The sequence below is a fragment of the Phyllostomus hastatus genome, unplaced genomic scaffold, assembly GCF_019186645.2.
Source record: "Phyllostomus hastatus isolate PE091 unplaced genomic scaffold, TTU_PhHast_1.1 phas_contig_244, whole genome shotgun sequence".
In the NCBI taxonomy this organism is placed as follows: Eukaryota; Metazoa; Chordata; class Mammalia; order Chiroptera; family Phyllostomidae; genus Phyllostomus; species Phyllostomus hastatus.
In genome coordinates this window covers 2,685,373-2,707,810 of record NW_025333796.1, presented here as the reverse complement: position 1 = coordinate 2,707,810, position 22,438 = coordinate 2,685,373, and positions in this window count along the sequence as shown.

Below are 22,438 nucleotides of genomic sequence, written 5' to 3'. Positions count from 1 at the left end.
GTCCCTGCCCCACCTCGCGGTGCGGCCTGCCGGGCGGTGCCCCGGGTCCGGTGTCCCTCGCCTGCCTGGACTGCGCCCGATCCCACCTGAGATCCAGCCACCTCCCCCACCCCCCGAGATCGAGTCCCAGCCCCCGACACCGTCTCTCTCCGCCAGCCCCACTTCTTCCCGCGGGTTCGCTGCTCCCGAGCTCTCTGCCCAGCGCGCCAGAGGCTGAGACTCGCGTCGGGAGGAGGCCAATAACCTTCCCCCTTCCCCGGCCGGGACTCGGGGTGGTGCCGTCCTCCCTGCCCTGACGGGCGGGGGCTGGGTTTCTCTCGGACACGCCCTTCGTGTGCTCCCAGGCATTCTCACGCGAGGCCCCCCCTGGGCCTCGGGGCAGCGGGCAGCGCCCAACTCTCTCTCCCCGTGGGTGTCTGGACCAGGATCGCCTGCCTCCTGCCTGGCGTCCTCCCGCCCCGCAGCGGGCCCTGGCCGGCAGGCTCACACCGCGGCCCTCGCGGACTCCCCACGGACTCCCCGCTCTCTCCTCACACACAACCGTGAAACGGTCCCCGTGATGCCCTGATGATGGACGCGCTCCGGTGTGGCGGCCTTCCGCCGCCGGGCCGCGGACCCCACGCCAGGGCGCTCTGCATGGCAGTGGGGACAGGACCTACGGCTGTCACAGGGGCTGGCACGGGCCATGGGCCACCAGGTGAGCTTCTGTGACCGTCGGCCATGCTTCTTTCCGACCAGCCCTCACCCACCGGTGACCGGCGCCGGTCTCCAGTCCCCAGGCCCCTCCATGCAGGAATCTGCCCTCGCGCGCACGGCCGCTGCGGGGGCGGGACGGTGAGGGTCAGCCGGCCGTTCGCAGTCCGCTCGCCCTGGGGAGCCCCGCCCCCCACAGGGCCTGCCCTCCGGGGCCGCCGGTGGGTGCGGAGACCCTGGCGGGGGCGGGGGGCCCTGCCTCCCCAGCTGCTGGAGGGGGAGGGGCGTTGGGGCATCTCCGGTCCACAGGACCGGTTCCGGCCGCACCGAGGCAGCTTCCAGACCAGGGCCAGGCCGGCGGACGTGGGGCCTGGCCTCTGAGCTGCCCCGGGGCGCCCCGCCTGGTTCGGAAACCCCCTTGTCTCGGGCGTTTCCGATGGACGCAGCCGAGAGCCCTGTCAGCGGGCGGCGTGCACGCGGACGGGCCGTGGTCCCGGCACAGCTCCTTGCAGGGGCCCGGCGGCGGGCGAGCCCTGCTCCGCGGCCGTGTTCACGCGCCGCCCCAGGAGGACGGAGGAGCCCCTGTGGCTCCCCCGCGGGTTCCGGGGGCCTTGGCCCTTGGCGTGTCTGGGGGGCTGTGGCTCGGGTAACGGTTCTCCGACCTGGTCACGTCCTGGGGAGCCTCAGAGACCGGCGGGAAGCTGCCTCTCTCGCCTCCCGCTGCCCTGGCTCGCGCCCCTGTCGGAGGCTCCCGTGTCGGCGAAGGGACGGACTGCGCGGGGCCGTGGCCGTGCTCTCCGGAGATCTTGGACCGGAGCCTCTTCTGCTGGCGCCGCCCGAGGAGGAGGAGGCCAGGCTGCTCCCGGGCGCCAGCCCCGCGAGGCCTTTGCTAGACCAGGGGACAGGAGTGCACCGACCGACCAGGATTCCGGGACGGGCTGACTGGGGGGGCGGTAACGGCGACGACATTTCAGGTCATTTTAGACCGTGCGGCAGCGTCACACGCACACCCTCCGGTCGGTAAGAGGCCGCGAGTCCTGCCGACGAGGAAAGACCAGGGAGACGCCGGCCGGCCACGCGAGCGGCGGGCACGCTCGCGGGGCCTGAGTGGCGTCTCCCCGGGGCAGCGGCGGGGCGGGGTTTGCGTGGGGGCAGATCCCAGGGGGGCGGGGGTGGCAGATAGGATCTGGCCTGAAAGGGACTCGCGGCAGGATGAGTGAGCGAGGCCGCAATTACAATTACAATGCAAGTTAAAACGTGGCCAGTTTCGTGGAAGAGATTAAGATGAAGTGGGGCCGGAGCGGGGGTGGGGGTGGGGGTGGGGTGGGCACCACGTCCACCGGGTGGAGCAGGACGCCACGGGGACAGACCGGACCTCGGGCTGCAGGACCGACAGGCAGCAGCCAGTAAATCCTGTGACCTTCGCCCTGTGGCTGTCCCCGCAGCCTGCAGCACAGACCATCTCCTCAGGGTTTAGCCCAAACAGCAGTGAGCCAGTCAGGATCTAGACGCCGTGTTTTCGAGGCCCCTGCCCAGCCCCCCGCCCCGCTGCCCCCTGCCCCCCGCCGCCCCGAGGCGGAGGCGGTGCACAGAAGTCTGGGCTCCTCCGGGGTCTCCCCACGGGGACGCCCGGTGGGGGGAAGAGAGACACGTGCCAGCCCGTGTGGCTCCCACCAGCCCGTGCTGCTGCAGACCCAGACTCGGGTGTGCCCGGGCGGCCGTGAGGCGGGGAGGGGCGGGCGGGAGGGAGCAGGCGAGGAGGGAAGGGTCAAGGCCCGTGAGCGGGGAGCCGCCATCTCAGGAATGAGATCATCTTTTCATCTGTGCCACTTAGCGATTCCTCCCGTTTGAAGCGAGGTGAGAGCGAGTAATTACGGTGATTTCTAATATCCCGATGCCAAACGGTAAACCCGGGGCGCGGGAGACGTCAGCGGGGAGCTGCCCCGACGGGCCGCGTGTGTGCTGGACGGCTGCCCACGGGTGCACTGCCGCCGCCGCCGCCGCCGCCACAGAGTCCGATCGGGAGGCCGAGGCGCACGCCACCGGCACTGACGCGTCTGCTCGCCTGGTGCCGGGCTCCTCGCCCCGGAAAACAAAACAGAAGCCCCCCGCAGGGGCCCGCGCGGCTGGGGAGCTGCGCCCCGGGAGCCCCTGGGGCGCTCTGGAAGGCTCTGTCACGGGAGGGGGGTTTCCCCCGCAGCCCGCGGGGCCGCGGCCCTGCCCCCCAGCCCTGGAAATGCTAAGCAGGTAATTAACAAATCATAAGGCCCAGGTGTGCCAGGTGAGGTTTGGTAAATTGCTTTTGATCTAAATTGAGATGCTCTGAGGATTTAACTTCTTAGACAAAAAGGGCATAAATAAATAATCAGGGTTTTAAGGTTGGGACTTGCAAGCTCTAAAACGCCTGAATGCGCGGGAGGCCGGCCCTGCACGCGGCCCCGCCGGCCCGTCAGCTCCTCCTGGCCGCAGCCTGGCCGCCGCCCCGCCGGCTGGGCAGCGGGCCGTCGTGTGGGGGCACCAGTGGCTCCCAGTGGCCGCCGTTCACGTCTGAGCAGGACTTTTCGTCTTCAGGCTGGTGGCCATCAGCCCGGTCCTCATGATGTCTGTCTGCATCCCCGTGGTCCTTGAAAGCAGTTCTCTGGGGCGCACGGCCGCTCTGGGCCCCGCGCCAAGGTCGCCCCGCCCTGCGCCGGCGTCCAGAGGTCCCTCTGAGGCACCGGGCGAGCGAGCAGCCCCCCTGGGGGCGCCAGGTCAGGCCCCACCGGCAGCGGCTCCGTTTCTGCCGTTTCTTGCGTATGGGGGCGGGGGGGGCGATCGTCCTGCGAACCGACAGGCCCTCGTGCTCAGGGTTTCCGTCCTGCAGAGGCCGCGTCCCCTGAGTGTGTCCCACCTGTGTGGTCACACGTGGGTCACGCCGCACGCGTGTGTGCCGTGTGTCTCACGTCGTGTGCATGCGTACTTGGAATCAGACACGGTGTGTTTCTACGACTTTGGGACGGATGAGGAGGCCTGAGGCGGCGAGCTGCGACAGGTGGCGTGCCCGCACCCGGGGCCGCCGCACCCCGGGCCGCCGCTGGGCTCAGCCCTGCCCTTGGGGGGACAGACCCTCCCGAGAGCGGGGCCTGCGCGCGTTTACGCCCCAGGGCGCTCTGTTCTAGGGGCCCCGGCCCCTCGCGGGCTTTGCGAGTCTCAGACGCGCTGGGGGCACGGGCTGAACGGCGCTCGTCGTCCTCTAACAGGGGACGAGCCCCCGCGCTGCGCCAGCCACAGCGCACGGGCCGCGGGGGCGTGGCCTCGCCGCGGTCGGGGCGTGGCCTCGCGGGCGGGGCACGTGGGCTGCTTGACAGAAAGCGGTGTCCGCGGCCGACGGCCACCGCGCTGCCCCGGGAGGGGACGTTCCCATCCGTCTCCTGCTTCTCGGATGCGGCCTCACTCTGATTAGTCCTGGAAGGAAGACGACGGTGGCGCGGCCTCTGGGCCGACAGACAGGGCCTCCCGCGTCAATAACGCCCTCGCCGGTTTAGGGCCCACGGCTTCAGCCGGTGGTGGAGCGCCCGGCGGCCAGCGCGTCCGCCCGCGGGCGGCGTCCTGCGTGGAGCGCGCTCTGAGGAGATGGAAAGCGTCCCAGACAAACGTGTCGTCGTGACACCGCTTACGAGTGGGGCGGCCCGCCCCGATGAGAAACCTCGATGGCCACGGGCCACAGAGACCAGGGCCACGTGGATGGGCGCCTCCGACACACCCCGAGCTCCCGGCCACGGTCAGCTAAATGCTGAGGGAGGTCGAGCGGCCGTCACTGCACCTCACACACGAGCTGCCCCTTGAAAATTCGGGAACCGAGGCTTCCCCGCGCCTCAGAGCCGTCCTGGGGCCAGGTCCCACCCCCACCCCCCACTGGGTTCTCTGCTGGGAACCCGAGGGCTCTCGCCCTGGGGACGGGGTGCTCCGAGGGGACTTGGGACTGTTTGAGAGTCACACCGAGGATGGGGAAACTCGTGTGCACACTGCCGGGTCCCCTGTGAGCCCCAGCCTCCGGGGGGAGCTCGGGAGCCAGGTGCCAGGTGGCACATGTACTGCGGGGCAGAGGGCACAGCCACCAGTGGGGGGCGCCACTCGCCTTACTGCACTGAGAGAGAGAGAGAGAGAGGGAGGGGGAGAGAGAGAGAGAGGAGAGAGAGAGAGAGAGGGGGGGGGGAGAGAGAGAGAGAGGGAGAGAGGGAGAGAGAGAGGGAGAAGGAGAGAGAGAGGGAGAGAGAGAGGGAGAGAGAGAGGGAGGGAGGGAGAGAGAGAGGGAGGGAGGGAGAGAGAGAGAGAGAGGGGCGGGGGCCGTCAGCCCGGGCCTCAGGCCCAAGTCAGAAGGAGGGGCTGGAGTTTGTCCCCCGCCCCAGGGGCACGGCGCTGTGGCCACACCCCCCGGAGGACTCTGGGCCGATCAGAAGAACGTCGTTCCTCTCGGGCGGGGGACCCCGGCTGTTCACCCCGGGTGCTCGCTCTCCCCCTTCCGGGGCGCAGGACGGGAGGGCTGAGCGGGAACACTGAACCTGAGTGTCGTTTTCCTCGTTTCGCAGTGACGTCTGCTCGGGCCTGGGCCTGGGCCGCAGCCCCCAGGCCGCTCACAGCCCCGCGACCTCGCGTCGCCCGCATGTCCCCTTCCCGTCTCAGCTTCCTCGTCCCTGCGACACGGGCTGCCAGGTGCCGCTCGCTCCCCCACGGCCGTGAGGATCTGATGGATACGCACCTCGTCCAGGGCCGGACGGCGCGGCGTAGCTGCCGGCGAGCCACCAGGCGGGACCCCTGCCAGCGCCTGGGGGGACGGCAGTCTCTTCACGAACTGCCCTCGTAGTCACTCCTGCAAGACGGTGACGGGGACGCCGGACTGGGCAGGTGGTGGCTGTGCAGTGCGTCTTGCCGCCCGCCGGTCCGTGCTGCTCCGGTTTGGAATTACGGCTGCTGTCACCTGCCACCACGCTGACACCTGGGGGTGCGGGTCCTCTTCCGCTGGGCGTCTCTCGGAGACGCCCGTTTCCTCAGCCGACGAGTGTGGCCGTGAGGTTGGCTGAGCCGGGACTGTCCCCTGCCTGGCTCGGTTTCCCCTGTGTCCTTGGGGACGCGTCTCACCAGCCGCGGGGGCCTCTGGCGCCGCCCTCCGGCCCCCCCGGGCTGTCACCGCTGACCAGCCTCTCCCGCAGACGAGGACGGACGCACAGCCCCCTGCGCGGCCCCCGCGGTGTCCCGGCTCCCGGGGAGGTTCCCGCCCGGGCCTGCCTGGCGTCCCCCCTGCCGGAGCGAGGCCCGGCCGCCGCACCCTGACCGCCCCGCGGGGCGCGCTCCCTGCCCGGCACAGAGTCACCCCTCTCTGCTGCTTCTGCTCAGGCCCCACAGTGCTCAGCGCCCCCTCCCTGCCCCCCGGCTCCACCGCGGCCGCCGCACCTCTTCCTCCGGTTCGCACCGGCTTCCCCAGTCCAGTCGTCGTCCGCAGCTGCCCAGCTGCCCCGCCTGCCCCCCTGCCCCCCTGCCCCCCCGCCCTGTGGAACCCGGCCCGAGTCCCTGCACCGGCCAGCGACCCGCAAGTTCAGTGCCCTCTGGGCCTCCACACTCCCTTGCTGCTCTCCCTCCCCGCCCCCCGCCCGGAGCAGCGCCCCCCATGTCCAGCCCTTCCCTGCCTGAGGGCGGGGGGGGCGTCCCCCTCCTCCGCATGAAACGCCACCCCGGGAAGCGCGCTCACCGCGCCTGCCCCTCCCACCATCACAGAGCTCGTCACTGTGCAGCCCAGGCGACCCGGCGTCCTCCGCACCCCCACTCCACTGCTGCGTTCAGGGGCTCGACACAACCCCCCTCCAGGGCGGAGCCCGGCCTCCTGCGCCCCCACTAAGCGCCCACCGAGGAAGTGAGCGAATAAACAAATGTGCTCCAGGCTTTCTAGGGCGGTGGTTCCCGTGTTGGTGGGTTGCAGGAAAGAGTGAAAACTGAATTTCGAGGGCCGACTTCACATTTTCTAAGTAAAGATATTAACGTTTATTTATTCTTGCCACAAGTCCATGAGAGAAATAGCGTTGGAAACCAACACAGTCGGTGTGACACTAGAATGAAAAAGCCACCTTAAAGCAAAACTCCCCACATCGCAGCCACTCATCATCAGCGTCTTCCCCGTCTCCCCTTCCGGAAACCTCCGTGCGGGCGGGCTCCAGGCGGAGCGCGGGGCCTGGGAAGCGGCTCTCTGCACGAGTGGCCTTGGGACCCGGGGAGGACCTGGGGGGACTGTGGCTCGGGGGGCACGCAGGACGGAGGGCAGAGAGCCCCAGGGTGTGCCCGGGGTTCTGCAGAGAAGTCGGCAGGGGGCACGGAGACCCCCGCATGTGCATCAGGCCGCCCCCTGATCGGACACGGCCCACCCGCGCAGGGCGGCAGTCCGCTCTCTCTGGCCCCTGCTCCGAGTGCGCACCCCATTCCGACACCCCGGGAGAGACGCGGAAGGAGGTGCGGCCGGACACCTGGCTGCCCCGCGGCCCTGCCAGGCGGACGCCTGCACTGACCGTCACAAGGACCAGCGGTGTGGTGGGACGGGGGTCAAGTCGGAGAGGCCCCCGGGGCCGTGGAGGCTGGGTGTGGGGTCAGAGAGGCAGGGCACCATTTGATCGACATGGTGGGAGTGCCGCCCGGCCGTCCACTGCAGAGCGGAGTCACTGGGGTGGCCCGCTGTGAGGTGTGGCGGGGAGGGGCAGCCTGGCAGCCCCAGGCTCGGAGATGGCTGAGTATGCGCCACCCCCCCCATCTCCCTCTGCAGGAGCGGTCCCCCCAGAGCCCACGTCTGCACAGGAGGGGGCGTCCCCACGCCTGGTCCCCACTGTGCTCAGTGGTGGTGGCTCCCCCGGCAGCCCCCTGGGTCAGCGCTCCCGCAGCCTGGAGGGAGGGCCTCGGGCACGTCCCGCTGCGGCGACACCACAGGGACTTCTCTGTCGTCGAGCGGGTCACAGCGAGGGTCCCTGTGGACGCCTGGGTCCCGGTGCCGGGGCGGGGCTGCTCCCGGCTTCCGTCTTCCCGTATTTCCAGATGACCCTCCTTCCCTGCAACCCCCTCCTCACCACTGTCGTGCCCTCCCCACGTGCGGACGCTCCAGCCCCCGGAGGAGACGGCGGACGCGGCCGGCAGCCCTGGGCCGTGGTGTTCGTCCTCGATCCCCGCGCAGGGCGTGGCTCGGGCGGGTGCTCCGTCTGCGTGGATCCGACTAAGCCCTCGCGAAATATTCGTGGCCGCTGCTGCTGCTGCGCACCTCCCCCTGTGCCAGGGACCGCGAGCACCAGTTTCACGGCAGCGGTCCACGTCGTCCGGTTGGACACGGGCGGGTGGCGGCAGCGAGGGGCCAGAGACGCGGCGTGAAGAGTCCCCGGAGACACGTGGGAGAGACCGTCCTGGGCACCGAGCAGTCACCTCCCCGCCCTGGGAGGGGCCGAGGCAGGGCAGCGGCCGTCACCAAGGTGACCCAGACGCGGCAGCTCGCAGAGCCGACATCTCCAGCCGCCCGGTGGCCGAAAGGCCAGGATGGAGGGGCCGCAGAGCCCGCCCCCTGGTTCTCGGACAGCCTCTCTCTCGCTGTGTCCCCTGGGGCAGAGGGACAAAGGGTGCTTTGGGGTCTCTTCGTGGAAGGCCACCGACGCCACCAGGAGGACCGCACCCTCAGCCCCCTCCTTAGGCTTTAACGCTTGGGGTTGGGGGAGGGGCACACCTGCTGTGCGTCGCAGCGACCCCGATAAAGAGAGAAGGCGGTGCCCCCCAGCTCCCCGGGCCCTGAGGCGCCTCCGCAGAGCTCGGCTCTGAGGACTCGGGGTGGGGAGGGGGCCCCTGAGCCGGCGCGCTGCTCGGCCCGGGAAGGTGACCCCTCCCGGCGTGGGGGATGCTGCTTGCGGGCTGATTGGAATGATCGCAGCGCAGTCCGGGTTCACGGGAGAGGTCTGCAAACTTCCTCCGTGAGGAGCAGCTTTCCTCTGGTTGTCATGGTTTCACTTCAGGTTAATTTCTCTGCGCGCGTCTGAGATGCGGCAGGGGCGAAAATGCACCCAGCTCCCAGCGTGCAGGCGGCCGGGCCCGAGCCTCCGCCACCTTCCAAGCGCTCCAGGCCCCCCTCCCCCGAGTCGCTAACCAGCAGCTGACTGTGGCTTTGTCTCCTGCGGCCACACCTCGCGGACAGTGCGGGGCGCAGCGTCCACACCCCGACGTCTGGGGGGGGGGCACGGTGCTGGCCTGCCCGGGGGCGGTCAGCGTCTGCAGAAGTCACAGCGACCGCTTTCGGCAGGGACTCAGATCCTGTCCTTGCGCTCAGGTGACTTCGGGGCTTCCACGCGATTCGCGCCCGAGTTCCCACGCGAGGTCGGCGCGGCTCGGCGCAGGTCCTCTTCCCTCTGGGGCCTCGCTTTGCGTTAGAACTTGACCCGCGGCGAGAACCCCGAGACCCGCTCTTCACAAACGCGCGCGCGCACAGGGCGCGGAGGTCGGCCTGCGCCGGGGCTCGCTCACGCGGCCAGACGGAGCTTCGTCCTTGGTCAGCAGTGCGCCCCGGTCCACCCTCCCGTGCTCTGGGCGTGCCTGCTGGGACCCCGCGTGGAGGGGCGGCCCTGCAGGGCTTGTCCTTCTGCGAGGGCCCCCTGCCCTCGGCCCGATGTCCTCTGGGTCCGGCGCGCTGTCTCACAGCTGCGGGACCGCCCCCTTTTCACGGCGGAAGGAGACCTCGGCGGACGCAGGCACCAGGTTTTCTGCGCCCGCGCGCGGCCCCCGAGGGCCACTCGGGTTGCTCCACGTCTGGGCTGCCGTGACCATGCCGCCGTGGTCACGGGGCGCAGGCGTGTCTCTGCGAGACCCCAGCGTCGTGCCCTTTGGGTAAACTCCCAGCAGTGGAGTCGCCGCGTCAGAAGGCAGTCCCGTTTTACACGTCTGCACAGCCCTCCACACTGCAGTCCGTGGCGGCTGCCCGCCGCGCCCCCTCCGGCCGCCCGCAGGGTCCCCTCTGTCCTCGCGCTCGCCGGCACGTTGTGTCTTGTGTTCGACCCTCAGACGCGCCCCCCTCATTCCTGACGCCCTGTTCCTGGGCCAGCGCGCCTCCCTGTCCCTTGGCGCAGCCAGCTGCCCCTCCTCCGCCGAGTCACCTCCTGAAGGACTCCGGGGACACCCGTCCGCCCGGGGCCCCACCCCCTTCGCTGCAGCCTGGTGTCTCCCACCGCGCGTGGACCAGATTCCGGGAGGTCCGCGAACGACACCATCCCCGGCGAAGGCTTCGTAGCCTGATTCCAAGAAGGGGCTGGGGGAGGGTTGGTTTGGTGAGACAGCGAATCAGATTTCTGCATTCCCACGTGGAAGGAGGCTGTGCGACCCCCTCATTGGTGGCCGCGCTGTGGTGTGGACGCTGACACTGTGCGCTGGCCAGCTCTTCCCGGGCGGCCGAGGGCTGGTAACTCTCCACTCGACACTTTAGCTTTAGTGATAATGGTAACGGTAATAGGACGGTCATCAAAGGACACTTCGGCGTCCCAGCCAGAGCAGGAGGCCGTCTCTGCGGTGCATGGGCCCGGCATCGGGGCGGTGGGTCAGTGTGGGCGGTAAACAGGCTGCCGGCCTTCCAAGGTCTGGGAGCCCCGCGGACAGACGGGAACCCTGGCCTTGCGCGGGGTGGGAGGGCCGGTGAGGGGCCAGCGGAGTTTCCTCCACATCTGCGGGTCTGTTCCCGCCCGGCCGCCGTGGCGCGCACTCTGCGGCTGGAAGTGAGGCCTCGGGAGAAAACCCCGGGGTCCGGGCATCGGCGGGAGTCTGGGGGCGCTGCTGGGGGAGGAAAGTGTTGGGGAAGACCCCTTCTAGCCACCAGGAGCTCATGGACGTCCATCCCCGCACCATGGCATGCGGGACTGGCTGACTGTTTTGTTTGTTTGTTTGTTTTTGACAGGGCCTGTGTTTCTCAAGGTCGAATTCTTGACGGAGTAACACTGCCTAGTGGAGTCGTCCATGCTGGGCCAACGCGGCTTAGGGTTTGGATAGACGGATGCGGATTTCCACCATGTTTCCATGGCGACGCCGGTGTAGACAGATGAGGAGGGACTGTGAGCCCTTGAGTCTCCGCCGGCTCAGTTTGGGGAGCAGGCGCCCCTCACGGTGGGAGGTGCGTTGTGGGCGGTGAGGCTCAGACACTCCCCACCACCTTCACCCCAGAGGCGACGGGGCCTGGGGTGGCACCCGGAGGGGACAGGGACTAACTCGCCGGGGAGGTGGGTTCCCGTCACTCACAGCTCCGGCGACCAGCTCCTGCCGCCGGGGCGAGGGCCCACGTGAGGACAGGTGCACTCCTGCGTGTGTGAGGGCAGGAGTCCTCTGCCCCGTCCCCGGGGCTTCCGGGCAGCTCGCGGCTGACAGAGACCCCGAGAACAAGCAGGGGTAGCACAGAAACGGGGGAGACCATAAAGGGAGAACAAGGGCGTCTCCAGACCCAGAGCCCAAGGAGACAGGGCGCCGGCTGCAGCCTCAGGCGCCCCGAGCGCCCTGCAGTGCGAGGTGGGAAGGGAGCTCACTGGGGACCCCGACTCTCGCTGCCGGCCGGCCGGGGGGAGGCACCCGGGCTCTGGGAGGAAGCAAACCGTCCCTGGGGCTGGGCCTTGTGCCTCAGGCCACAGTGGTCTCAGCTGCTTGCACCCGGCTCCTCCCGCCCGTGAGGGGCTGGGAGCGACGGTTTTCGCAAAGTGGGCTCTGGCCGTGGAGCCGACTCCGCCGACGGAACCAGAGGTGCCCACGCCACCGTGGAAAGAGCCCCCGTGGGAGGCGGACTCCACCGGGGCAGGCTGCTTGTCTGTCTCTGCTCTCCCCCCGCCTGCGAGCGGAGACCAGAGCAGAAGGGACAGCGCGCACCCCGCGCGGGACAGAGAGAGACAGACCTTGTAGCGGGGACGCGCGGGGGTGGGGGGCAGGAGCCACACGGCGGCAGGGAGGGAGGGCGGGCCGGGTGGCCCCGTGGAGACGCAGGAGCCCTGGGGGGGGGAGGGGGGGGCAGGAGTAGGCGGGGCCGGGCCTCGCACCGAAACGCCACCTGGAGATCCCGGGAAAGCTGCGAACACACAGCGACTAAGTGCCCGTGATTAGTGGTGTTATTTCCTAGTTTCACGTGAACACCGCTGTAAAATTTTAATGTCTCTGTAAACAGAGGAAGACTCCCTCAGAAGTATGGAAATTCTAAATCCGTGCTTGTAAAAACTGTTTAAATCCTTCATGAGAATCTTTAGGTGACAGATAATTGGCCGTTTGCCTGATGTTTTTTTTTTTGTATCGATTTAACTCGATGCCAATGGACACAGGTGTGCTCGCCGTCTCTTCTTAACTTCCAAGCCCGGGTTTGGCAGGGACGACACATTGTTGCATAACAAGGCCGCTCTCCCCCTTTCAGGTTTCGCCCCGAGTCTTTTCCGCGGTCGCGGGGAAGGCTTTGTAGGCAGCCGCGCGCCTCTCTGAGCTCTGCTTCTGTGGGGCCGGCGCGCTCGGGCACACCCACGGTCGGGGCCTGCCTGCGCGCGCGCGCGTGGGCGGGTGCTGTGCTGTTTACGGGTCGAGTGTGTTGGCTGTGTGTGTGTTTGTGGGGCAGGTGTGTGTGGGTTGGGTGTGTGTTTCCGGGGTGAGCGTGTGCGTTGTGTGCGCGCAGTGCACGAGGAAGCGGCACCCCGGCCTGGGGTCCAGTTCTGTCTGTCGCAGTGGGTGTGTCCTCTCAACCCGCCGGGCCGAGTCCGGGGCCGCAGCGTCCTGGGTGGCGGACCGGCCTTCACCGCAGCGACCGCTCGGACGGTCTCAAACCGGCCTCCCGGGGTCGCTGCTGTTTGCGGGGGGGCGGGTGGGCCTGAGGCCGCGCGTGTCTGGGGAGCGCGTGGATGAGCCCAGCGGCCGGCAGGACCCCTGCGGCAGGTTCCCGCGCGACCGGCCCGCAGAGGCGGCTCGTCCGCGTCCCCCAGCACGTCTGTCCTGGGCCCCTCGCTCCCCCGGACACGGCGGTGCGCCTCTCGCCAGACAGCTGCGCTCCGGGGGATGCACGACGTCACCCCGTTTCGTTTGACGTCATCACACGGCAGTGTGCTGACGTCGCCCAGTTTCATTTGACGTGCTCCCAGTGGCGCGCTGACGTCACCCCGTTTCGTCTGACGTCTCCCGGTGGCACGCTGATGTCACCCCGTTTGGTCTGACGTCCTCCCGGTGGCGCGCTGACGTCACCCCGTTTGGCCTGACGTCATCGCCAGTGGCAGGGGGTGGGGCTTTTCCTGCGCAGCCGCAGCGGGTGACTCTGTTCCGCCACCACCACCCCCCCCCCCCCCCCCCCCCCGGGGGCCTGCCCGTCGGGACCGGACGAGCCTGCGCAGCCCGAGGCGGCGCCCTCCTGCGGCTGCGCTGGGGGTGGGTGCGCGGTCCGCGCCCGGGTTCTGCGGGGCTCAGGGCCTCCCGGGTGGAAACCCCGCGGCCGCGCGGCACGGCGTGGGAGAGGCCCGGCCCCGCGGATGGGAGACGCTGGCCTCTGAGGGGCCCGTGCGGAGGCCGCCATGCGGGACACTCCGACCTCTTACTGCTCAGCGCCGACTGCCGTCCCCGGTTCCTCTAGACGCCGCCGTCGAGCTTTCGGAGTGGGGGACGTTTTGTGTCGCGTCGGCTTTGGCTCTTCGGTGTTTTGTTTCGCGTGTCCCGTATTCGTGACCCCGAGCGCCACTTCCCCTCCGCTCCGTCCCACGCGCGCTCGGTGGACGCCCTCGGACAGTTCCCGCGGCGCCGAGAACCCCCTGGGTCGGGACAGGGCCCCACGCGAGCCCAGAGGCCGGGCCCGGAGACTCCCGTCCGGGCGGTGGCCGGACACCGTGCGATGGTCCTCGTCACCCAGTCCTTCCCCGCGGCCCGGGCGGGAGGAGGCGGGACCAATGGGGAAAGGTGCTGGACTGGGTCGGACACCCAGTTGCTTCAGGCGCTTCAAGGACCCGGAGACGCTGAGACTGTAAATTACAAAACTGTGTGTTACCCGGGATCCAGACCGAAAATCTGCGAGAGCGACAGCACGTGGGGATGGCGCTCCAGTGTTGCCCACGTCCCGTATCTTACACGGAACGTCAGAATGCTGAATACAGTCAAGGGTTCTAGGCGTATGCTGCAATTCCTGGAGCAACCGCGAAAGAAAATGGAAAGTATACACCTAAAATGCCCAAACAGGGATTAAAATAGAATGCCAAAAAAAATCTTATTAACCTCAAGAGGACAAGAAAGGAGAAACTGAGAAACAGAAGCAGTCTGGACAAACAGGAAACAAATGGTGAAGTGGTCGACCTGCGTTCAGCCCCGTGAGTAACCGGAGGGAATACGAACGGACTGGAACACCCCCGGAAAGAAAGGCAGGGGTGTCAGCCTGGGTCACAGAGAGCAGGACCTACCGCATGAGTCTGCTGCCTGAACAGAAGCACTGTCCGTCCACGACAGACAGCCTGTGCGTAAAAACCCGCCTGTGCACGCACGCACCCTCTTACTGCACAGGTGCTACAGCGCAACCATCACACTGACACAGAGGCCCGGAGTGCAGGCCGCCCCCAGACACGCGCGCGCACGGACACATGGCACACAGGCCCGCCCAGCCCCGGGTGGCTGCGGAGCGCCAGACCAAATGGACTCAGAGGCACAGCCCGGCACCACAGACAAAGACGTCCATGGTAACGAAGGGCGTCATACAGCTGAAGCTTCGCGCAAGCGGCGTTAACAGAGATCCCAGGCGCCTCTGCCGGAGAACGAGAGAGAGAAATACGCCGCCATAGTAAAACTCAGTTCTCCATCATCTATAAAACAACTGGACAAAAAATCAGTAAGGATACAGAACCTGAATGATAAATGATGATGATCAACCCATATATTTATAAATCTACGCGTTTAAAGTATAAATCTGGATTATAGGGTCTCCATGATTTAATTCGCATTTATGGAAACTCCACCCAACACATACTGCAGAATCCACATTATTCTCCAGCGTGTGTGGGGTGCTCATCATGATAATTCATATTCTGAGCCATAAAACAACACTTCATCAATTTCAGGGGCTGAAATATTACACGGCACGTCGAGTGGCCACAATGGAATTGCGTTTGAAATCAATAAGAATAAGAGCCCCAGAAAAGCCCCAAATATTTTTATGTTAAATGATGAACTTTAAAAAACCCCATACATCAAAGGAGAAATCACAATGGAAAAGAGAAATAATTCAAACTGAATAAAAATGAAAATACTACATATCAAGTTTTATGGAACGTAGTTAAAGCAGTGCTTACAGGGAAATTTATAACTCCAAAACGCTGATTTCAGAAAGGAAGTGATTTAAATCAATGATCTAATTTTCCACTTTAAGAAACTAGAAAAAAGTGAGCACATTAAACACAAAGGGACCTGAAGGAAGGAAATGATGGAGATCAGAACAGAAACAAATGAAGCAGGAACAGACAAAAACAATTGAGAATATAATGATGCCCGACTGAGTCTCTTGGAAATTTTAATAACATTCCTCACCGCCCCCCCCAACAAGAATAATCCAGAAACAAGAAAACATAAATCAGTATCAGTAATGAAAGAGAGGCCATCAGTCAGACCCCACCGATGTCAAAAGGACAATAAAGACATTTCATAGCCCACTTTGCGCCAATAAATTTGATAAATTTATTGACAAACTGTCAATAAACAACATTATAAACTGTCAATAAACAAGATTAAAGTGGACAAATTCCTAAAAAAAAAACCATCAAAAACGACACAGGATGAAAGGGAAAATGTGAGTAGGTTTGTATCAAGGACCTTGAATTTTTTGTCAAAATGCTTCCTGCAAAGAAGGCCGGGCTTAGATGGCTTCCTTGGTGAATTCTTTCAGGCACCTAAGCAAGAAACATGCCCAGTTCTACAATGTGCTTCTAGAAAACGGAGAAAGGCAGATTTTCAGCTCGGATTTTTAGGAGGGGAGCACCCTGGAACACCCAACCTGATGAACACGGCCGAGTAAAAGAAAATTACAGGCCCTGGCTGGCGTAGCTCAGTGGACTGAGCGCGGGCTGGGAACCAAAGGGTTGCAGGTTCGATTCCCAGTCAGGGCACATGCCCGGGTTGCAGGCCATGACCCCCAGCAACCGCACATTGATGTTTCTCTCTCTCTTTCTCCCTCCCTTCTCTCTCTAAAAATAAAAATAAATAAAGTCTTAAAAAAATAAAAGAAAACTACCCACCTGGATCGCCGAAGGTGGTGGGATCTCTGAGGACATGTCAGCACGCTGAATCCCAGGATGCGTCAGAGGACGCAGCACACTCAGGTGGGCTCGGGCCCATGGGGGGGACGCGGGTCTGATGTTTGAAAGGCCACGGAATGCCCTGTGGTAATGGCACGAAGAAGCAGCGATCCATCCACCTGTCCAGGCGCAGCAGCAGCACTGGATGAACATGAAAACGCAGGCGAGACACACACTTTTCTCGGGAAGCCTGTGATGTTGGAACGTCTTCAGCCTGATGCAAAGGCAGCTACAGAAACCCGCGTGAGACGTGGCCCCTGAGGGTGGGAGGCTGGGTGCTGTGCCCGTGGCACGGGGACCACGCAAGGACACCCGCCATCCTCGCTGCCCGTCAGCGGGCCCTGGGGCCCGGCCCTGGCTGCGCAGCTCAGGGGGCCGGAGCGTCGTCCCGATGCACCGAGGTTGCGGGGTCGATCCCCAGTCAGGGCACATGCGAGACCCAGCCCACGATGCATGGACAAGGGGCCCAACAAGTCGCTGTTTCTCTTTCTCTCTCAATCAACAAGCTGGAAAAAGACGAGGAAAAGAAATAAGTGCGGTCCGGTTAGAGGTGGGGGCGTGAGGCTGCCCCACGCCCAGACGGTGTGACTATTAACACAGAAAATGCTCACTTATTGACAGCGGCAGCGGCGCGCCGGGGCAGACGAGCATTTAACAACATGTGCGGTGAAAGGTCAACATTCGAAAATAAAAATTGATTATTTTTATGTGCTAGCAACCCACAACGGAAACGTGAAACAAAGAGTCGCGTGCAGCAGCGTCCGAGAGGCTGAAACTCCCAGAAACAAAGTAACAGAAGGCACGCACCGTGCACGCCGGGAACCCTCACCTTTGCCCGGAGAGGTGCAGGGCGCGGGGAAGGCCCGGTCAGCGAGGAGACACCCTGTTCTCGGGCCGCTGGCAGGCGCCGCGTGGCCAGGAGGCCGGTTGTCTCCAGTCTGGCTTCTATTTTCACCACAGCCGCGATCTCCATCCCACAAAGCGTCTAAAGACCGAAGACCCCGACACCAGCAGGGAAGCGCTGGGGACTCAGACGGGCCAAGGAACGCGGACTCGCGTTTCTCCTGCCTTCGTGCCTCGCGGGACAGGACGGTGGTGGGACGGTGTGGTGTGGGTTTAACCATGTGCGAGGGGGCAGCGGCCAGAGGGGCGGCTCGGGCACCCGGGTTCACGGGGTCGCCTGGTTTTTAACCAAGGCCTTGAAGGAGTTCAGGGGGGAAAGTATGTCTTTTCAACAAACGTCACTGAGACACCTTGATGCCCAGGTGGGGGGGAAAAAAAGGCACCTGGCCTGCCTCCCATCATAAACCAAAGTTAATTTGAGGTGGATCGGGGACATAAAAGTAAAAACTAAAACGATAAAGCGCTTAAAATAAAACATTGGGGGACATCTCCAGAAACGGGGGCAGGCAGAGTTTTTTGGAACACGCAAAACCGGTCTTCAGAAGGGAACAACTAGGTTAGACGGACTAGAAAACACTCCTTCTGCTGATCAGAGATGCAGCTGAGCGAGGGAGCGAGCGGACCCAGACGGGGAGGGTCCTCAGTCCATGCAGTTCACACCGGCGGCGCGGGACTCGCCCGCGAACGCAAGGCCCGTCCTCCCCAACGGGGAGGAAACGAGTTTTGTGAAAAAACTGGCGAATGGCCAGAACAGCCGCTTCACCGAGGGAGACTCACGCGTCGCTGAGGGCGCGCACGCCAGCTCCACGCCACGGTCTCCCGAGAGCCACGTGGAGGCCGCCGCGGGCCCGCGCACCGGGAGGACGGCCACCGCCAGGAGCGGCCCTGGTGGCCGGAGCTGCCGCCGGTTCTGCCGGGCGTGGGGGGCGGGGTGGCCGCTCCGGAACGGCGCTGGGTGGCCTCTCGGAAAATTCACCCCACACTCAGCGTTGGGCGCAGGGAGGGCGCTCCTGGGCTTGGAAAGTCATGGAATGGGAACAAGGCCACCGAACGACGGCAGCAGAAAGGAAACGCACCCCCAGAGGGGAGGCCCGCACGCCGGTGCGCACAGGGACTTTGCTCGCAGCAGCCGCGTGGGTGACGCTCCGACACGTTGGGCTCAGGGGGGAGGCCAGGCCCCGGAACATGCCCGTGGGGCCCCGGTCGCTCAGTGACGACGTGTGTCCCAGCAGCCGCGGCTTCGGGGAGGACGCACGGACCGGGGAGGATGCGGAGCCGCCTTCTGACCAGGCGCGGAGGAGGCGCGGCGTCACGAGAGGGCATGGGCTTCCCAGGCGTGTCTGTCTGTCTGTCAGGACTGGGCATCTCGACGTCTTTAAACTCCCCCCTCCCCCAAGCGAAGCATGGCGCTGGGGCAGCGGCAGAAGCTGAGGGGTCAGGGGGTCAGGGGGTTCAGGGGGGCTGGATGTGGGGAGTCGGATCCGCGGGGCTGGCTCTCGGGAGGCGACCCAGAGTCCCCCCCCCTCCCCTGTGCATGCCCGCGATGGTCCGGGGAGGCGATGTCGTCTGTGGGTGGCTCACGCCCCGGCTGGGTGGCGGCGGCGCCGTCCTGCGAGGTCACGGAACCTGCCGGTGTGCCAGCTGGGGGCCGGGGTGCGCACCTGCGGCGCCGGCGAGGTGCATGGAGCCCCGCACGAGAAGCCCTGGCCCCGCCCACCGAGAGGCTCATGTGGGAGGGCGAGGGCCCGAGCAAACGCAGGGCTCCGCAGGAGGAGGGGAGGGCGAGGCCCGGGCCTGCGGGCTGCAACCCGGCCCCCCGTGCTCACGGAGGAAAGGGAACCTCGCCGGAGGCTGTGGGCTGTCCAGCAGCGGAGCCCAGGGCCGAGCCCGAGGGGCCCAGCAGGGTCTGGGGGAGCCTCGGGGCCAGGAGGGGCCTTGAGTCCCGGCTGCCGTCAGGCCTCGGAAACCCCCCACACCCTGGGAGTGAGGCACGTTCACCCCGAAGGGGCGCCGACAGTGGGGTGACGCGCGGACTGCTGGGGTGCGGTACCAGTGCCGGCCTCCACCCGGCCCCGCCCCCGGGGTCGCAGGATCCCCCTCCCCCTGCTTTGCTTACCGTCTCCCTGAGTTCCATAACTCTGGGTGCCTGGGCCCCACCCCCTCCAATTTAAATTAAAAAAAAACACACAAAACCTCAGGTCCTGGCTGGTGCAACTCAGTGGACTGAATACAGGCTGCGGACCAAAGGGTCGCCAGTTTGATCCCCAGTCGGGGCACAGGCCTGGGTTGCAGGCCAGGTCCCCAGCAGGGGGCGTGTGAGAGGCAGCCACAGACTGATGTTTCTCTCCCTCTCTTTCCCCCTCCCTTCCCCTCTCTCTAAAATAAGTAAAATACTAAAACAAAAACGAAAAAGAACCCCAGGCCTGGGCCTGGCCTGGGGAGAGGCCAGTGGACGGCCTCAGGCCCACGGAGCCACCCCCAGTCGTCACGCCCTTTCCCCCGTCTAGGGGTCTGCTCATCACTCGCGTACTGCTGAGCACCCTCACGGGGAGAAGCCTGAGGCCCCAGGGCGGAAAGGCAGGAAACCGTGGTCGATGCGTTCTTTCTGTGCTCAGCAGGGAACCTTTGAGTGAGTGCGTTTCAAGGGGCCTAAATGCTGCACCAGTGGCCCGTTTCGGTGTCCGTGGCAACAGCTGACGATCCGTGTGACCAGAGCAGGGCTGTCTCTCCTCCAGAAACGACGTCTTTCCCATGTCCCTCCGTGCCGGGCTGCAGCCGCCGGGGCGCCTGAGTCTCTGGAGTCCGTCCTCCACGCCTCACGGGTGCCGGGGCGGGGCAGGGGGCTCCCCTGGGTGTTTGGGGAGTCAGGGGAGAGGGCAGCTGAGTGGTCATACTCGCCGCGTCGGTGGGGCTGCAGGTTTCCCCTCCAGACTGACCCCCGGCCCCGCCCGCGCTGCGGGGGCTCTGGGGCCAGCCTCGAGGGTCGTCTGCGCGCGAGGCCGTCAGGTCACGTTGGGCACAGTCTGAGAGCCGGTGCCCTGGCCGCAGCCCAGCCGTGCCCAGGCCGTCTCTGCGCACCCATGCTCTCCCGCAGCGACCAGCGTGTGGGGCGAGCCCGCCCCACGGCCGGCTGCTCGGCCCCCCGTGGGCGAGGGCGCCCTGCCCGGCTCCCGGTGGGCGCCCGGCGCCAGGAGAGCTGTTCAGCGTGATGAGCGCCCGCCTCCGCTGATTGTCGGCCCGCGGGGCTCACAATGCCCCATCAGCGCCCACGGGGGGCCGACTGGCTAATTGGCCCACTTGAGGCCGCGCGGCTCCCCGAAGAGGGCCGTCTCTCCGGCTCGAGCCCCATTAATCAACAGATGCTCATCGGCCCCCGCTGCGCGGCTCGGAGGGGGCCGGGCGAGGGTGCGGTGCATGATCAGGGCCCGGCTGCGCCTCTCCCGGTGCCGCCGCAGAGCAGGGAGGGTGCACGTGACCCTCCGGGGAGAGGCGTTTATGGAAATGATCCCATTGTGCGCTCTAGAGGGGAAGTGCTCTCTCTCTCGGGACGGGCGAAGGGAACAGGAGGGCTCGGAGTCCATCACCACGGCCTGTGTCGAACCGGGAGCGACAGACAGACGCAGAGCAGAGCCCAGCACAGCCGCCTCAGTGTCCAGGGCGGGGGGTGCCCCCACGGGTGGCCACCCGGACGGCACTGGTGTCAGACGAGGCGGAGGTGCCCAGCGGACCCTTGCCGGCTGGGGAGCGGCCCTAGGCGTGGGCTTCCGCTCTGACAGGGTCTGCGCCCCCCCTCCCCGTGCCCCGCCCGCCCTGTGACCCGCTCAGGAATGGGGAGTGGACGCGGGGAGGGAAACCGGCCTGGGTCCCACCGTCAGGGGTCAGGGAGGAGCCCGGTTTGAAGGGCCGAGCTGCTGCGGCCGGCTGCGGTGACCCCCTGGGGTCGTTTTGTTCGCCGATGGGTCCTGGCTCACGGCACGCCACACCTGTCATTCCGTTCACACGATCGCCCCCCCAACAGGCCTCTGTCCCCCGAGACCCAGGCGGTGGGGTGCTGTGTGTGCGGGAGCTGGGGCAGGGGTGGCAGCAGGGACCCCGGCTGCTGCCCTGTGCACCCCCCCCCCACATGGGACGGGGTGAGCCCCCACCTGTTCATGCCCTTCCGAGACCAGAACCTCCAGGAAGCCTGAGGCCCCCCCAGATCGCCTCGGCGGGGAGACTGCGGGGCGGGCACGTGGTGGGCGCCCCGTTCGGCCTGGACAGGGCTGTGCATCGACGTTTGTGCAAACAGGTCTGTCCAGCTGGGCACACACACCACACACTTGACCCGCACCTGTGTGCGGCCAGCAGCCCGAAGTGGGTGGGGCACCTGCTGGTGTGTGCCTCGCGCTCTCGGGGACGTGGGGTGCAGGGGGGCTGGAGCCGGGGTGGGAGGGACTGGCCGCACCCCGATCTCATGCTGCGCTGGGCCCGCCGATCAGACAGCGTACCCCCTCCGCCTCTCCGTCTGGCCCCACCCTCTGTCCACTGTGGTCGCCTCGGACCTGCCTCTGATTTGATTTCCGAGTTTGCAATTGGATTTCAGGGGCATCATGGGACCCGCCCTGGTGCCAGAGTGCCCGTCGCCGGTTCGGGCTGAGCTTTTTTTGGTTTCAGTCCGGAGCTCCCCGGTCACCTTATACCCCTGCTGGGACGTCCCCGCGCTCCCTGGTGACGCCACCGCAGGGCTGGCGCTGCGGCCGGAGGGCCTGGGGTCAGACCCGCCCACGTGGCACAGGCGGCCCCCCCCCAGGCGTCCTGGGCCCCCGAGGCGTGTCCCCTGCGGGGCTCCCACGGCCGGTCAGGACGTCGCGTGGGATTCTGTCCGTCTTGTTTCCTCTGTCCAGGCAAACTCTGCCACTGACCGGAGCGAACGGCGTGGGGCTGGAGGGGCTGCCCTGGAGGTGCCGGGAGGAGCGGTAAAGCTGGAAGCCGACCACCCTCCTGTGTTTCCCCGGGGTGTGTGTGGGCGGTGTGTGTGTGTGTGGGGGGGGGCTCTCGCTTCCGTAAGCGGGACATCTCTCTGGGCACGCACCCCAGGCGTGACAGTCAGGAGACTTTTTTGTTTTTTATTTTCCAATGACGGTTGCCACCGGACCAGGCTCCGGCGCACAGCGCAGTGGTCGGACGTCTGTGCGCTGACGAAGCGCCCCCGCATCAGGCACTTGACCCCGCCCCCCCCTCCCCCCCCGTGGCTCCGAGCTCCCTGCGCTGCGCTCGCTTCTCCCCTGGGGAGGGCAGGCCGGCCCCCCTCACGGCGGGAGGGGTGGGGGTGTCCCTGTGTGACTGCACTGCCCTGCCCCCCCCCCTCCGGGGCACGCAGGTCCAAGGGCCGTGCCCGCCGCCCCCCTCCCCCGACCCTTGGTGTCTGCCACAGCGTCCCCCCCACCCCCCCGCTGCTCTCTAATCACGTGGCCGAGACCCGGCCCACCGCCCCGCGTCCACCCGTCCCCGGGCCCTGCGGGGGGCGCCCTGCGTCCCGCTCTCGCCCCGCCTCCCCTGCA